Genomic DNA, 6,459 nt, shown 5'->3' on the forward strand with positions numbered 1-6,459 from the left:
ATCTGTCAGACAGTTCGTTTACGGCAGCTGTTGAAACCAGTTCACCTCAGTAGTGCGTTGCGAAATGTCTTCGACGGTCGTACGACAGTCCTGAAAGGCTTTGTACCACTCATAAACTTGAGTTTTCGATAAAACTGATTCCCCATAAGCCTTTTGTAGCATTCGCAACGATTCTGCACAAGAAATTTCGTTCGAAACACAAAATTTGATGCAAACTCTTTGTTCAATATTTTTTTCCATTGTTTTTTTCGCAACGCACTACTGAGGTGAACTGGTTTCACCAGCTGCCGTAAACGAACTGTCTGACAGATCGCGCTCATTTTTGGCATAGTAATTGTCCTTAATTGCTGCCAAACTACATAAACTAAAATATCGAAAAATATACAGCGCGCGAATTTTAAATGAGAATTTCCGAAAACTTTTCGGTCTTAATGTATTTATATTATAATACACATGCGAAAACGTCAATAAACCTAGCAGCTTAATCCCAATACATAATATAGATGTGTCTCCACCCATTACAAATATTATTTAACGTAGTTCTGGTTTAAGACACACAAGTTTGCAGAGGAAATGCAATTAAGACGTGCTAATTAATGGAAAGAGACTAATGTCTGTTTTGTGTTCTTCTGTTGAAGGCATTAAAAACCACAGTGTGAGACTATAACCCACTAGAACTACATATTAAGAATGAATAATTAAGATTCCAGCTATTGACCTCAAAGGTAATACTTCTGGTAATCTCAGTCTAAAATAAATATGTAAATAAGCCTAATGCTTAGGAAACTTAGTTAATTTACCATAATTTACCATATTGACCTCAAAGGTAATACTTCTGGTAATCTCAGTCTAAAATAAATGTGTAAATAAGCCTAATGCTTAGGAAACTTAGTTAATTTACCATAAGTCTGAAAGTAAGGATAATAATTAACGAAGGAGTCAAGGGGTAGGTTTATTACGGAAGTGCAATTGGCAAGTTACTTATGGACTCTATAACTGGAATCGCGAAGCCGCAGTTACAAAAATAGATAATAGGAGCAGCTTAATACAATGCATTACAGTATCAGAGGCTGAGTTCAGATGTTCTGTGTCATTTAGCACTTTTACTTCGTTATCTCGAGTATCACTAACGCCGCAGTAGTTTCTTTAGTATTACTTTATGTTATTGTTCTTTTAAGTTTCATACGATAAGGTTTTGTAAGTGCTCATATTTTCTATCTTTAAAAAGGCCCTTAGCATCTTTGGGTCTTCAGTAAGTCCTATGATGGGTTACTATGCTACAATCTATTTTAAGCTAGCTTTGCTTCATAGCTTTATCCTTTATATATCTTTTTATGGATTTTGTTTTCAATTCTTAGCGAATATCATTATATCTGACATACCAGAGGACATTAACTTTACTTTACTTAAGTACTTCATTTACATAATCGCAGTATTCTGACACTTCTGGAACTAATTCAGTGTTGTTTCTGTCATTTCACCAAATACAATGCATCTATTTAAAAGGTTTATCTTATTTCAGAAGCTGATAGAGATTGGGTGTTGCTTAGCAACTATTTTGAGATTAGAGGTTCAATTGCATAAATTTTCAAATTTTACATACGAAACCGATGTTGCCACACAAGTTTATTACATTCTTTAAAATTCTTTTTAGTTATACTTAAGCCCTATAGTTTCAATAACGAACTGATTGAAATTCTTGAAATTTTGACAATTCTTCGATTTATAGTATGCTGTTATTTTAAAAGCTTAACTAACGATTGGAAGTAAATAAACAAACTGGAGTTGCTTCTAATAAACTCCTAACGAAAATAATTTATAACATGACGAAATCCACAGAAGAGATGTTTTTGGGTCTCCAAAAAAATTATACTAAACAGTTAGTGTATCCATGTGCTTGAACTATACGATATGGTTTGTTGTTGACCATATAATGCTTTTAATATTTTTTCTTTTGTGAGAGTGTATTTTGTATAGAATTTATAGCTCAATAAAGTGTCAACTATTAAGCGCCAAGTACCAAGCGCCAAGTACCAAGCGCCAAGTACCAAGCGCCGAGTACCAAGCGCCGAGCACCAAGAACTCCAAACTTCTCTATTTTCGGGAAACAACTCACTTGCATGTGTATTTACTAAAAATCTGTCTATATATTTAGGAGCTAACAAGCCAATAGTTTAAAGAGTATGTTATCACTCAAAACTATGACGTGATTTGTACATTTGTAATGTAGTTAAGAGTTTCCATATAGAAACCTGAAAGTCTTGTGTCTAAGTGTTGTTTCTAAGTAACTATGTACGCGTGTTTTGAGGCAACTTGAAGATTTTTTTATGAAGTATCTTTGTAGCATTTCCGCTATGTTCAATTTGGCAATTCTTCATACTTGATCTGCATAAAAGAGAGCTAATCTCAAAGACACCTGAAACATCAGAAACTTTACCGAGGGTGCAACTTCATTTAATACTAGAATAACTTGTAGTGCTTTTTGTACTTCAATGAGCTTTTTACTGAAATCTTCATTGGATTTACCATTATATTTGAATCAAGCTCCTAAATATTTGTATTCCTATACTACTTCTAATGTTTCTCAATTTATGTCACATGTTTCCTCTTTTTTCAAGCTCCTGGAATTCTTCTTGAATATCATAATTTCCGATTTAGAAGTAATTATTTTAAGTTTTAATTTTATAGACATAAAGGCATAAAATTCATTAATCATAGTTTGTATTGTTATAGGTATGTCAGTCATAAGCACTATATCATCGGGATACCTATGTTAAGTATTTTAATACATTTATTTATTATTATTCCATTTATTGAGATGTCTTTGGGAAGATGGTTGAATAACGAACCCAACGGACAAATCTGTTTTACTTCAGAGCTCTTTAAAAACTAGTTGAAAAGGCTGTTTTCATCTCATACAGCTGCCGATGTATTTTTAGAATTTTTAAGTTACTCCAGAATTACTTAAGTTATAAAATATGTTTTCTCTGTGAACAAAGTCGACTGCAGTCTAAAAATGTACAAAATTCTTGATTCTTCTTCTTGAGTTAGTGTTATTACGCACTTTTACTTTATAATGGCTGGGGGGCTTATCTCACCCCAACACTAGGCTTTAACTAGGCTAAAAAAAAAATCATATCATTTATTTGTCTTTTAGTTGATGACGGACCTTAAATCAGCATATCTTCCTGAGAGTCCAGAAGTGAACTTGAGGATTGTTAGGGCGGGGTTAATTAGAGTATCAACTTTAGTGAATAATTTTAGAGCTCTGTCTCTGATATATTTTTTTCACTGAGTCAATCCTAAGATCTCTATGTTAAACAGTTTTCTTAAAGCCAGGTTTTGAGCTACCTATAATTGCTTTAAGGTAGTGTTTGAGGCTTTGCTATATGTAACACATCCGTACATTAGTGCAGGTCTAATTACTTGCGTATAAAGTAACTTACTGTTTTTAATGTTGAAGTGATAATTATTAAATAGCGGCTTTAATAAATTTAGAATCTTAGAGCAGCTATTCCGTTTGTATTTCAAATGTTTAAGCCAATTGAACCATTTGTCAAAAGTGACCCCCAGATATTTTATGTTATCCTCCCACTGTATCTCCGTGTCGCAAACGCTCACCCTTGGAGGATGCTGTCTTCTTTTTCGAGTTATAAATATAGCCTTCGTTTTGTCATTATTAATTTTAATCTTCCATTTTTGGAAGTATTCCACCATAAGGTCTATATTTCCCTGTAAAGTGTTGCTTACATTTATGGCATCCCGATCCGAGTAGATCAAGCACGTGTCGTCTGCGAAAGCTCTGCTGTCGTCCAGATTAAATTTAAAGATAATATCAAAATGAACAAAAAGTATATACAATAATTTTTTTATTTTCAAATATTCTTTTGATATATTTATCATAATAAGAACATTATCTCTAGTCGAATATACTCGCCTGAACCCTGCTTGGTATTTCCTTAATACTTTTTTATCGACGACTTAATTCTGTTGTTGTGGATGTTACACGCCTGTAAATACTTTTTCTATCAAATTTAATAAAAATATAGTTTTTTATATCATGCGGATCACCGCTTTTAAAGGAGGTTTTCTAAACAGCTTAAAATTGCATCCATTTACTAAAGTTTATGAAATTTACCCTACTTACATTGTTCCAAAAGCTTTCGGAATATTTTGTTAGATGATGTTGGCTATATTATATTCATTTCAGTCTGAATTCAGTCCTCTTTCTTGTTTTATTCAGGTAACTAAAGCAGTTTTACCTTGCAATTTAGACTTCTTATCAAACAGAACATATATTCCATTTTCATTTCGTTGCACCATGTTGAAAAGGACTCGCTGCTTTCTACTGCTTTTATGATGGTTACAGTCATCACTTCATCAGATGAGGTGATGATATGATGAGGGGTATTCTGATATAGATTCAAATATTGTATTCTCCTTTAATTTAGGTAAGCTTTGAGAGTAGATTTATATTTTGGAAGTTGTGTATTTGATTTGATTTAAGTGTTAGTTCTACGGGTAGATGATTCGGCTAGATTTCTGTACAATATTTAAGAACAAACCTTTTATAACACAATAATCAATTCATGACTGCTCAACCGACATTAATTCTGGAATTTTTGTATAGCAACCCCTAGTGAATTAAAGAACTTTATTAATTTTTTTCATTCCCCCCTATGTAAAGTTAGATCTTTTGCTCTTCTGTGTAACTCTGTGTTTTCATGATATATATTGTATATATGTATGTTATATATACAACATATCACTTAAATATCAGTGTAATGTTCGAGCAATATCTTTGAGATACCTTAACGAATGACTGTATTTGTTTATAGATGTTTGTAATGTTTATAATGTTTATAAAGTGTATAATGTTTTTCGTGATAACACCACCCATCAACAGAAGGAACGAAAAGTGATTACTAAACTAAAAAACAACAGAATCCTGGTTAATAAATTTCCTACATATCTGCATATGGATATTGAAACGGGAATCATTAAATATTTTGAAAGTGACTCTTCGGAGTCAGAATCTTCAGAGGCTCTTGATGGTAAGAAAGAGAACGTTGCATTAATAATAATTTGTTTGTTATATTATTTATTTCATTTTAACTTTTAAATTGAGTGGTATCGTTTTTGTGATGTAAATGTTTATTATCCTTTGTTCTAGATGTCATCTAGATCACTGTGATCGATGAGCGTGTTTATAATATGACCATAAATTTTTTTCTCTTACGGGCTGCTTGAAATGTACATTCACGTATTCGGATTGTCCAGTTACCTATGATTTATTTCATTCCTTTCAATTTTAACTTTGTTTCTGAGAACATGATCTTCCAAAATATATCCATTACTTACATTACATTATTAATCATTTTTAACTAAATTAGAATATGTCAATTACTTAACAAGTCGATCAGTCAGTTTAGAATTGGATTTATATACATATAATCCGAAAAATATTGTGACATAATTTAATTTGAAATATGTGGCATCTTTTAACTAACATGGGATAAAAGCTGCTATAAAGAAATTATGAAACCAGCGAAATTTATCACGCTTGGTTCTCGCAGAATAGTATCAAATGCTAAAGTAATAATTGCATCTAGTTTTGTATTATGTATTATATATATTTTAGCATATATAATGTATTTTAACGAATGTATTCTTATGTAGAAAGCAATGTTTGCCGTGATAATAATTCTGATCAACAGAAGGAAGAAAAAGTAGATACTGAACAGATAACAACAGAACCATTCGGAAATAAGTTACCACCATATCTGGATGCGGACATTAAATCAGAAAACATTAGAGAATATAAAATTGACTCTGTGAAGGATTTAGTTGATGTAGCTAATGAGAACTATATATATGATTCATGTGATAACAAATTTCAAAAGTCTCCACAGAAACACACTGGTAAGTACGAGTATATTAAATAACTTAAATATTGTGTTTAGTATTGCATATAACACTTTAACTTTGAAGTTAAGTGGCATTATTGAATGGTTATTATCACAAGCATCTAAAGAAATTTAGTGTTAGTATGGAATTCAACATAGTTCTACTTAATATGCACCATTTATATTGCATATAGAGTTATATAGATCACTTACAGTAAAACTATCTGAAATGTCCGAAAGCCATTTTGGTATTTGCATATAAAAAGAAGACGATCCGAAAGTTCCTTTTAATAGTAATAAAAAATATGTTCCTCAAAATGAGTTTTGTCGTCACATTAAATTTTACCATTATTCTACAAATAGAGACCTATTAAGTGGATAAAGTTTTGAAAGAAGTATGAAGCGCTTCATTTAGGAAAGTTGATATTCGAGCTCTATTAACGCGTAAGACCTTCCTATTTGGAAAAAATCTTTAAAGCGCTTTGGCAGATTTTAGAAAAAACTAAACTAAACGAAAAACTAAAGCAGATTTTAGATCTATATTACTCGACCG

The sequence above is a fragment of the Teleopsis dalmanni genome, chromosome X, assembly GCF_002237135.1.
Source record: "Teleopsis dalmanni isolate 2A chromosome X, ASM223713v2, whole genome shotgun sequence".
In the NCBI taxonomy this organism is placed as follows: Eukaryota; Metazoa; Arthropoda; class Insecta; order Diptera; family Diopsidae; genus Teleopsis; species Teleopsis dalmanni.